The sequence below is a fragment of the Sphaeramia orbicularis genome, chromosome 6 (assembly GCF_902148855.1).
Source record: "Sphaeramia orbicularis chromosome 6, fSphaOr1.1, whole genome shotgun sequence".
Classification (NCBI taxonomy): Eukaryota; Metazoa; Chordata; class Actinopteri; order Kurtiformes; family Apogonidae; genus Sphaeramia; species Sphaeramia orbicularis.
The window spans coordinates 43,546,777-43,559,620 of NC_043962.1; positions in this window are offsets into that span (position 1 = coordinate 43,546,777).

The window sequence follows — 12,844 nt, forward strand, 5'->3', positions numbered from 1 at the left end:
ACTCTACTAATTCGTCTTCAATAAAGAAGGGTCAGTTCAAGCGTTCAGTGTCAAAGAAATCACTTTATTTGGAGCTCCATAGAAAGAGATATCACTCAGACATGAGACTGAGACGGTCTGAACCCAAAAATACAAATCACAATGTAGTCTTCTGTCTCCCATAAGAAAATTATGATGTGTCGAAAGTGTTTTGGTTAGTGTCAGGAACTTAGAGATAAGACCCCTGTGAGAAATGTTGGTTTGGCCTTCTACTCTGGACACAACACAAAAGAGGTCAAAACTGCTCTATTATACACAGTAACATGAATATATCTGAAATAGAGTTAGAAGCCTATATGATATATGAAATATATGAAGATATATATGAATATACAGGGTGGGGAAGCAAAATTTACAATATTTTGAGGCAGGGATTGAAAGACGGTGTATGACCAATTAGTTTATTGAAAGTCATGAGAATTTATTTGCCACAAGAAAACTGACATAATAGAAAATGTTTTTATTCTATGTGTCCTCCTCCTTTCTCAATAACTGCCTTCACACACTTCCTGAAACTTGCGCAAGTGTTCCTCAAATATTCGGGTGACAACTTCTCCCATTCTTCTTTAATAGTATCTTCCAGACTTTCTGGTAATAGTTTTGCTCATAGTCATTCTCTTCTTTCCATTATAAACAGTCTTTATGGACACTCCAACTATTTTTGAAATCTCCTTTGGTGTGACGAGTGCATTCAGCAAATCACACACTCTTTGACGTTTCCTTTCCTGATTACTCGTACAGGCAAAAGTTTCTGAAAAGGTATGGATAATAGTGTTAGGTATGATTATGACATCAATATATGTTTGGTTTCAAAACAACTGACGTAGTGCCTGGTGAGAAAAAACAACTAAATGTTCATTGTAAATTTTGCTTCCCCACCCTGTATATGGATATAAGTAATTTTGCCATTACAGAGAAAACATCAGATTAGCTGCATTAAAAATGTTCTTATTCCATAGTTTTCACAGTTTATCACTTTCTGATTTTGCATTTTAAATACATGTTTCTTTGCTTCAAAAAATGAAACACATGGTGTCCAGCTGAGTGGACATTTTTGTAACTTCGTGAAAAACAGGTTCATTAAAAAATTTTCCATGACATTGTTTTTTTTTTTTTTTTTTTTGTTTTGTTTTTTCATGCTTAAAGAGGAATAAAAACAGGAAAAAAAATCTTGACTAAGGTTCACATAATTAATGCATGAAAGGGTTAAATATAAACTATATTTTGCAGGCTAATTCCCTTTATTATCCCCATAGAGACAGTTTATCTGTGCTTGTTCTTTACCCACTATAATACACACACAGCACCTAGCGCTAGCATTAGCATTAGCATTGGCACTCGGGGACCAACTGCAGATCTTCATCAGTACCTAGGTCAAGGTTTTTCATGGCAGGGGACCCCAGAGGACCTGAAAGAAACCCACACAACATGCACACAGCAGCAAAACACTTCATCAAACAGAGCACCTTCTACCTGTGAGGCACAACCACTACGCCACCACGCTGGACTTAACCCTTTCATGCATTGTGATCACTCCAGTGGACAGTTCTTCTCCAGCTGTTCTCTTGTATATTCATAGGTTTTGTTGTTTTAGTTCCATATGAGCCAACACAGTGGACACTTATGCAACATCCCATAATACACTGCAGTTCATACCATTGCTATAACTTTGCTGTTCTTGATAAACCTGATCTGCAGTAACATGTTTAAGTGTAAACCAGTTGTTATTTGTCAGAGAAAAAGAGTTGTTTTTTGCATATTATATGAGGTAATAACTAGTATTAGAGTATGGTAAAATGTGAGAAAACATCAAATTAGCAGCCTTAAAAATGTTTTTATTTCATTGTTTTCATTTTACTTTCTGATATTGGGTTTTAAATACATATTTCTTTACTTAAAAAATTAAATGCATGGACATTTTTGTAACTCCATGAAAAAAAAAAAAAAAAACTCGATCACAATTTTTTTTTTTTTATGCCTAAGGAGGTATAAAACACTCCAGACAAAAAAAAAAAAAAAATCTTGACTAAGGTTCACATAATTCATGCATGAAAGGGTTGAAATGGTGTTTTAGTCTGGAAATGATAACTCGTAGGTTTAAGTTTCATCCTCTTCCATTGTACCACCACTCATAAGTGTCATCACCCTGAAGATGACATTACAGTAGTTTATTCTGCCTTTACTCTGAATACTATACTGCCCTGTTGGCCAAACTGAGCCAAGCCGTGCTGAGTTGTGACAAAAAAGCGGTGTATTGCTATCTATGAGTTAGTCCTCCTCATTATGCAAAGAACAACAAACCCTGAGGTAGCAATTACACAAGTTCTGACATGTACATATTTTTTTATATGCCGCTTTCTTTTGGGATTTAGTCATTTTTTTATTATAGCTCACTTTTCTATGTGTGAAAGTTCTTTTTATACATCCTGTCACCACCACCCAAGATCACTGTGATTTATAATTGGGTGTCAAACTCATTTTAGTTCAGGGGCCACATTCAGCTAAATTTGATCTGAAGTGGGTCGAACCAGTAAAATAATAACATAATAATATATAAATAATGTCAACTCCAAACTTTTCTTTATGTTTTAGAGCAGTGGTTCTTAACCTGGGTTCGATCGAACCCTAGGGGTTCGGTGAGTCAGTCTCAGGGGTTCGGCGGAGGTCAAGACACACACTCGACTCATTAGTCTGGTGTGTGTGTCGGGCTAGGTCTGTGTATGTAAACAAACGGCTTCGGAGACTCTTTCTCTGATTGACATCCAATATACGCGGTGTATTGTTGTTGCTTATAGCACTACAACACAATCCGGAAGTGTTTATAATCTCTTCCACTCGTCTGACGATGAATTATTTGAGTATTTTCCACATCGTTGTTATGACTTTTGCTACTTCCTGTTAACCACGGAGGCAGCCATGTGTAGCATTTGTTTACATTTTTCGGTCACCGCACTGGTCAGTTACAATCATGTGACAACCGACGCACCGTCGCGGATGGAGAAATTGTATTACGCTAAAGCCGTCAGTCACGCTGATTTGCAGTAAATATTCATTATTATTGTAGCCTGATGGAAATTAGGTGATGGGTGTGTGTTAAAATGTTAAAAATGATAAATAGCATAAATACAATAAGTTCTTTATTGGAATACATAAGGTTAAAACTTAAAACCATTTCAGTGTGGTAGTATTAAAAAAGGTCTTTGTGAAAAGGTATGTAATTTGTTGTGAGTTCATGCACTGTATTAGTTTTGTTCTTTAAAACACAGTGATGTTAATGCACGGTTCATTTTGTGCACCAGTAAAACATATACCTGTGTCTTGAATTTGAAAAAAATCATATTTTATTTTTTAATAAAGAAGGGTTCGGTGAATGCGCATATGAAAGTGGTGGGGTTCAGTACCTCCAACAAGGTTAAGAACCACTGTTTTAGAGTGAAAAGAGTAAATTTACATTATGAAAAGCTTTACATCTTCAAACTATCCTTTCAGAAGAAAGGAATGTGCAAAATGTGAATAACTTGAACAAACATGAACAACTTGAAATGTCTTAAATACAATTTTAACAAGATTCTACCTGTTATTAAATGTTTTGTGTGTTTGTAGATCCACTGTGATCTGTAAGTTATAATGTACATGTGTAAATGATAAACTGAGGTAGAATATATTTAAAATTACACTTATTTTTTTCAGTTTGTTCATGTTATTCACATCTGAAAGGATAGTTTGTAGATGTAAACCTTTTCATAATATAAATTTACTTTTTTTTGCTCTAAAACAGAGAAAAGTTTGGAGTTGACATTATTTATGTATATATTATCATGTTATTATTTTACTGGTTTGGCCCACTTCAGATTAAATTTAGCTGAATGTGGCCCCTGAACTAAAATGAGTGAATGACACCCCTGCTGTAGAAGATGACAGTGTTTCCACGGTAACTATGGAGCCTCTGAATGTCCAAATGGGTCATATCTGATGACCATGAAAAGATGAAAAACTGTATTTTACACCAATTATTCACATGTATTTATAGGCTTCGTGGACCAACAGGTATTAAACATTTTAGATCAGTAGATGGTTTTAGTTGCCAGTGGATGTTTGGGTCTTTATGGGTTAATGCACCTTTTCATGTTTAAAGTCGGAGATCTAATAAGGGATTTTATGCTAAACTAAGAAATTCTAATATTTATTAAAGGAGTGTCTTTAAGGGCTGAGTCATGTTGGAGAAGTTAAATATGCATCCAAGTTTAATGGCCCGTCCACTCTGGGGCTATTTCCACGCAGAACACGTCTCATGTGATTCCTGCCTTCACACTACTTACATTTGATTAATTCACAGTTGCATAATAAATAGAATCAATTTCAGCTGAGCCATTAAATTACCTGTAATTAAGCCATTGATTGAATGTTCAGATCTAGGTAATTGATTTTATTGTCCATTAATTTAAACCAAAATCTTCAGTGAGGAGATGAGATTCAGTGGTTACTGCCGCAGTAGAAGAACAACGATTGGCCTCGGAAGGTCTAGAATGGAACATTTTTTTAACAAGGGTGCAATGGTGCATGAATTGTTAGTATGTTTAACCCTTAAAGACTCAAATATCCACCAGTGACCAAAATCATTAACTGATATAAAAGGGTAAATCACTGTTGATCCACAAATCCAATCAATACATGGAAATAATTGGTGTAAAATACAGTTTGTCATCTTTTCATGCTCATCAGATATGACCCATTTGGACGTTCAGAGGCTTGAAATATATTTTACTTTGATATTGAAGTTTTAGGATGAACTGTTTTAGTATTAAGTAGTTATTGTTTTAACATAGGATTCTTTTGTTTAATCTGTTTTACTTCAGTAATGTTAATAGTGAGTTCTTTGTGACCAGGATTTATGTAGTACTCTGTTGTAGTTTAAGTTTAGGTTAAGCCAGTGGTTCTTAACCTTGTTGGAGGTACTGAACCCCACCACTTTCATATGCGCATTCACCGAACCCTTCTTTATTGAAAAATATAATATGATTTTTTTCAAATTCAAGACACCGGCATATGTGTTAATGGTGCACAAAGTGAACCATGCATTAACATCACTGTGTTCAAAGAACAAAACCAATACAGTGCATGAAATCATAACAAATTCCATACCTTTTCACAAAGACATGACCGTTTTTAGTACTACCACACTGAAATGGTTTTAATTTTTAACCTTATGTATTCCAATAATGAACTTATTGTATTTATGCTATTTATCATTTTTAACATTTTAACACACACCTATCACGTAATTTCCATCAGGCTACAATAACAATGAATATTTACTGTAAATCAGTATGAGTTCTGCTGTTGTGCATATGTATGTGTAGGCCGTCAGGTCAACCCGGTTTTCGTTTCATCTCTCTCCGAACTTTCCGAACCACGCAATTTTGACATAAAAAAAAGATAATTGCATGTAGTGTATCAAAAAACAAGTTCTCGTTATACTCCGTCAGTATTTTTGTGATTGTTGTTTTATTACGGCACTAGCTCGGCTTTAGCGTAATACGATTTCTTCATCCGCGACGGTGCGTTGGTCGTCACATGATTGTAACTGACCAGTGCGGTGACCGAAAAATGTAAACAAACGCTACACATGGCTGCCTCCGTGGTTAACAGGAAGTAGCAAAAGTCATAACAACGATGTGGAAAATAATTCGTCAGACGAGTGGAAGAGATTATAAACACTTCCGGATGTGTTGTAGCGCTATAAGCAACAACAATACACCACGTATATTGGATGTCAATCAGAGAAAGAGTCTCCGAAGCCGTTTGTTTACATACACAGACCTAGCCCGACACACACACCCGACTAATGAGTCGAGTGTGTGTCTTGACCTCCGCCGAACCCCTGAGACTGACTCACCGAACCCCTAGGGTTCGATCGAACCCAGGTTAAGAACCACTGGGTTAAGCTTATTAAGATAGGAAACATATGTCTGCACAAGACTTATGTAGGTTCTGTTCTTCTTCTAGATCAGGGGTCTCAAACTCCTTTTCTTTTAGGGGCCACATTCAGCCTGATTTGATCTCAAATGGGCCAGACCAATAAAACAATTGTATAATAATCTATAAATAATGACAACTTCAAATTTTTGTCTTGGTTTTAGTGCAAAAAATCCATTAAATTATGAAAATGCTTACTTTTATAAACTATCCAAACAAAAAAGATGTGGATAACCTGAAAAAACTGAAATTTCTTGAGAAAAATAAGGGCAATTTTAACAATATTATGCCTCATACTTATCATTTATACATGTGCATTATGGATTGGATCTACAAAGACACTGTTGTTCGTCCATCAGTCTCGATGATGACCTTGATGTCAGTTTTTGTGGGTCCTGCAGTGGCTCGTCAACCCTATTTTTGCCCTGAAGTATCTGCCACAAAGACACTAAACAATGAGTAACAGGCAGAAAATAAAATTAAATTCAATTAATTAAAAGAAAATTGTGCCTAATTTTCTTTAGCTAATTCACGTTGTTCATATTTGTTCAGGTTATTCACATTTTATTGTTACAGGATAGTTTGTAAATGTAAGTATTTTCATAATTTTATGTTATGTTTTGCACTAAAACAAAGACAAAAATTTGAAGTTGTCATTATTTATATGCATAGTGTAACATTTTTTTCACATCAAACCGAGAAGAAAATATGGCGTCATTCTTTTTTGTAGGTTTTTATGCTGTTTTTTTTTTTTAGTTTTTTGCTTGAGATTGTACCAGTCTGCATGTGGAACCTGAACTAAAATGAGTTTGACAGCCATGACTGGAATTTTTGCACTTTGCCAATTCATCCCACAGGCTGCATTGGAACCTTTGGTGGGCCGCATTTGGCCCCCGGGTCACATGTTTGAGACCCCTGTTCTAGATACACGTCTGAACACACACATTCACACACATAGTGTTGTCAAACATAGGTGATAAGGGTAAACTTACTGTTGGCATAAGTTTACTTAGAGTTAAGGCCCCACATCTGTTTGATCTGTTTAGATAACGCTAAGTTAAAGACCAACCCATTTGTACAGGCGACCCCACCCAAAGGGTCAATAAATGTACACTTCATGTAATGTTCGGGGCTTGTCTTTGAGTCCTTAGCGCTGAGTGTCCACCTTATTTGTGATCTGAATAAATTTTGTCAACTTTGAGACCGAGCTGAATCCAGACTCATCCCTGGAGCTTCCAATGACAGAACACGTTAACAGGCTCCGTAGTTACCGTAGAAACACCATCATCTTCTACAACATTGATTCACCAGTAAAACCCATGGAGTTTGATCAATGACAGTGGATGGAGACACTGGGTTTATGCTCAGTTAATGATAGATTTTGTTGGAAAAAGTCACTTTTTTCTTGTTTCCTCTTTCCGATTTACTCTCAGTAGACGATTAAAGTACATGATCAGAAAATTAGATATTGGGAAATACCTGATTTTTCACTGAAAAAAAAAAACAAAATGGAGAGGATAATGTGATGAAATCACTTAAGAAAGGTTAAGTCTAGATAAGAATTAATTTGGGAATTGTCACAATAGTAGCATTGAGTCTTAAAAAAACTACTTTGAGTTTCTATCAACAAATGTCTCCACAGTTTAGAACCAGAATTAGATGAAAACCTGTTTCTATTGATGCCTAACAATTACATTTTCATTTTCTAAAAGGAGACATAAGGCAGTGGCAGTTTTGAGATGCTATTGTCATCTTTTCATGGTCATCAGATATGACCCATTTGAACGTTCAGAGGCTCTGTAGTTACCGTGGAAACACTGTCATCTTCTACAACATCGATTCACTAGTAAAACCCATGGAGTTGGATCAATGACAGTGGATGGAGACACTTGGTTTATTTTCGGTGAATGATAGATTTTACTGAAAAAGTCACTTTTTCCTTCATTTTTCTCTATTTCTGACATAACCAACCTTAAATGTAATCTCAGTAGGACGATTGAAGCACATGATCAGTAATTAAGATAATGAGGAAAAAAAGCAAAATGTCACTCCTTTAATGATAGATTTTGTTGAAACAGTCATGCTCTCCACATTTTTCTCTGTTTCTGATGTAAGAACCATCAACTTTAATATGAGCTTTTATGAACATCTACATCATCAGTGAATTAAATCTGGGAAAATACCTGATTTTCATTGAAAAAACACAAAATGGAGAGGATAATATTATGATAAATGGAGATACATCACAATTAATTTGGCAATTGTCACAAAAGTAGCACTAGGTCTTTAAAAAAAACTGCTTTGAGTTTCTATCAACAAATGTCTCCACAGTTTAGAACCAGAATTAGATGAAAACACGTTTCTATTGATGCCTAACAATTACATTTTCATTTTCTAAAAGGAGACATAAGGCAGTGTCAGTTTTGAGATGCTATTGTCATCTTTTCATGGTCATCAGATATGACCCATTTGAACGTTCAGAGGCTCTGTAGTTACCGTGGAAACACCGTCATCTTCTACAACGTCGATTCACTTGTAAAACCCATGGAGTTGGATCAATGACAGTGGATGGAGACACTTGGTTTACATTCAGTTAATGATAGGTTTTACGGAAAAAGTCACTTTTTCTTCAGTTTTCTTTGTTTCTGACATAACCACCCTTAAATGTAATCTCAGTAGATGATTAAAGTACATGATCAGTAAATTAGATATCGGAAAATACCTGGTTTTCACTGAAAAAATACAAAATTGTAAGGATAATATTATGATAAACTGAGATAAATCACTTAAGAAAGGTTAAATCTAGGTAAGAATTAAAGAATCCTTTTTTGGAATTGTTACAATAGTAGCATTGAGTCTTAAAAAAAACTACTTTGAGTTTCTATCAACAAATGTCTCCACAGGTTAGAACCAGAATCGGATGAAAACCTGTTTCTATTGATGCCTAACAATTACATTTTCATTTTCTAAAAGGAGACATAAGGCAGTGTCAGTTTTTAGACGATATTGTCATCTTTTCATGGTCATCAGATATGACCCATTTGAACGTTCAGAGGCTCCGTAGTTACCGTGGAAACATCGTCATCATTGACAACATTGATTCATCAGTAAAACTCATGGAGTTGGATCAATGACAGTGGATGGAGACACTTGGTTTACGTTCAGTTAATGATAGGTTTTACGGAAAAAGTCACTTTTTCTTCAGTTTTCTTTGTTTCTGACATAACCACCCTTAAATGTAATCTCAGTAGGATGATTAAAGTACATGATCAGTAAATTAGATAATGGAAAAAAGCAAAATATCACTCCTTTAATGTTTGATTTTGTTGAAAATGTGACGCTCTCTACATTTTTCTCTGTTTCTGATATTACAACCATCAACTTTAATATGAGCTTTTATGAACATCTACATCACCAGTGAATGAAATCTGGGAAAGTACCTGATTTTCATTGAAAAAACACAAAATGGAGAGGATAATATTATGATAAATGGAGATAAATCCCAACTAATTTGGGAATTGTCACAATAGTAGCACTAAGTCTTAAAAAAACTACTTTGGGTCTCTGTCAACAAATGTCTCCAAAGTTTAGAACCAGAATTAGATGAAAACCTGTTTTTATTGATGCCTAATAATTACATTTTCATTTTTTAAAAGGAGACATAAGGCAGTGTCAGTTTTGCGACACTATTGTCATCTTTTCATGGTCATCAGATATGACCCATTTGGATGTTCAGAGGCTCCGTAGTTACCATGGAAACACTGTCATCTTCTACAATATTGATTCACCAGTAAAACCCATGGAGTTGGATCAATGACAGTGGATGGACACACTTGGTTTATATTCAGTTAATGATATATTTTGTTGAAAAAGTTACATTTTTCTTCTGTTTCTGATTTAATAACCCTCAAATGTAATGTCAGTAGATGATTAAAGTACATGATCAGTAAATTAGATATCGGAAAATACCTGGTTTTCACTGAAAAAATATAAAATTGTAAGGATAATATTATGATAAACTGAGATAAATCACTTAAGAAAGGTTAAATCTAGGTAAGAATTAAAGAATCCTTTTTTGGAATTGTTACAATAGTAGCATTGAGTCTTAAAAAAAACTACTTTGAGTTTCTATCAACAAATGTCTCCACAGGTTAGAACCAGAATCGGATGAAAACCTGTTTCTATTGATGCCTAACAATTACATTTTCATTTTCTAAAAGGAGACATAAGGCAGTGTCAGTTTTTAGACGATATTGTCATCTTTTCATGGTCATCAGATATGACCCATTTGAACGTTCAGAGGCTCCGTAGTTACCGTGGACACATCGTCATCATCGACAACATTGATTCATCAGTAAAACTCATGGAGTTGGATCAATGACAGTGGATGGACACACTAAGTTTATGCTCAGCTAATGATAGATTTTGTTGAAAAGATCACTTTTTTCTCAAGTTTCCTCTGTTTCTGATTTAATAACTCTCAAATGTAATTTCAGTAAAATAATTAAAGTACATGATCAGTAAATTAGACAATGGAAAAAAGCAAAATATCACTCCTTTAATGATAGATTTTGTTGAAACAGTCATGCTCTCCACATTTTTCTCTGTTTCTGATGTAAGAACCATCAACGTTAATATGAGCTTTTATGAACATCTGCATCATCAATGAATTAAATCTGGGAAAATACCTGATTTTCATTGAAAAAACACAAAATGGAGAGGATAATATTATGATAAATGGAGATACATCACAATTAATTTGGCAATTGTCACAAAAGTAGCACTAGGTCTTTAAAAAAAACTGCTTTGAGTTTCTATCAACAAATGTCTCCACAGTTTAGAACCAGAATTAGATGAAAATCTGTTTCTATTGATGCCTAACAATTACATTTTCATTTTCTAAAAGGAGACATAAGGCAGTGTCAGTTTTGAGACGATATTGTCATCTTTTCATGGTCATCAGATATGACCCATTTGGATGTTCAGAGGTGGCTCAGGCATCTGTTTCGGATGCCTCCTGGACGCCTCCCTGGGGAGGTGTTCCAGGCATGTCCCACCGGGAGGAGACCTCGGGGAAGACCCAGGACACGTTGGGGAGACTATGTCTCTAGGCTGGCCTGGGAACGCCTCGGGGTCCCCCCAGAAGAGCTGGAAGAGGTGTCTGGGGAGAGGGAAGTCTGGGCATCCCTGCTTAGACTGTTACCCCCACGACCCGGCTCCGGATAAACGGAAGATAATGGATGGATGGATGGATGGATGGATGGATGGATGGATGGATGTTCAGAGGCTCCGTAGTTACCATGGAAACACTGTCATCTTCTACAACATTGATTCACCAGTAAAACTCATGGAGTTGGATCAGTGACAGTGGATGGACACACTTGGTTTATGTTCAATTAATGATAGGTTTTACTGAAAAAGTCACTTTTTCTTCAGTTTTCTCTGTTTCTAACATAATAACCCTTAAATGTAATCTCAGTAGATGATTAAAGTGCATGATCAGTCAATTAGATATCGGAAAATACCTGATTTTTACTGAAAAAATACAAAATGGTGAGGATAATATTATGATAAACGGAGATAAATCACTTTAAAGGTTAAATCTAGATAAGAATTAAAGAATAAATTTGGGAATTGTCACAATAGTAGCGCTGAGTCTTAAAAAAAACTACTTTGAGTTTCTATCAACAAATGTCTCCACAGGTTAGAACCAGAATTAGATGAAAACATGTTCCTATTGATGCCTAACAACTACATTTTCATTTTCTAAAAGGAAACATAAGGCAGTGTCAGTTTTGAGACGCTATTGTTATTTATTCTTTTGAGTTTTATGACAACAACAAATCAGATCAGCTATAGATATTAGACACTAAAATAGGTTACAATCTCTCTTCTGTAATTTTTTTTATAACCTTCTTCTACTTTGAATACAGTTAAGGTCCTATTATGGAAATATTCCTGCTCAGTTATGCATGCAACCTCCCCGTTTCCAACAAACTACATGACATTCCTTCATGAAAACACTGCAGTTGAATAATTAAAGAGGACTATTTTGTGTTAATGCATTTAATTATAATGTTGTCATGATGAAATAAATAATTCATGCCCAGTGTTTTTTGCTTTATCCCAAGTATCTACAATTCAAATGGAGTCATTTACTTTTTTCCAGCCCACTTTAGGTTCATGGAGAGTTTTTCATGACCAAAGGGAAACAGTTCTTTAATGACTACAGGCACCTGATGCACTTGTGAGATCTGCCTCAAAGTCTCATTAATTTTTTCCTAGAAGTTACAGTAAAAGCACCCATGTTTATTTGATTGCTTGTATGGAAACTTAAGAGAGGAAAAGAGAAGAAACCCGGGTTCATTTTGAAGCTGTTACATAATGTAGCTTCCCCGTTCCCTTACTGACAGCAGGACTCAGAGCAAATAAATGTTTAAAGTGAGCCATGAAATAACCATATTTTCCTGCTAATTAACAGGCCACCTCTGTTCCCTCTCCCCTGCCTCTTTGTCTCTGGTTGCAATTTTTATCTGGCAATCTGGTCAGTAATGAGAGGGACAAGTTGTGATTGGTCCACTTTACAGATCAAAGAACACTAATTGCTTGGATATAGAAGCATTTGTAATATTTGTTCCCCTTAGAAAAGTCCTCATGCGTAGGAAACTGATTAACATTCGGACTGAACAATTAAAGGAATTTAATTCATTTGCTGCAAGCTCATGATGGTTTAACAGCACAACAATTAACCTACAGGGTGGGGAAGCAAAATTTACAATGAACATTTAGTTGTTTTTTCTCAGCAGGCACTACGTCAATTGTTTTGAAA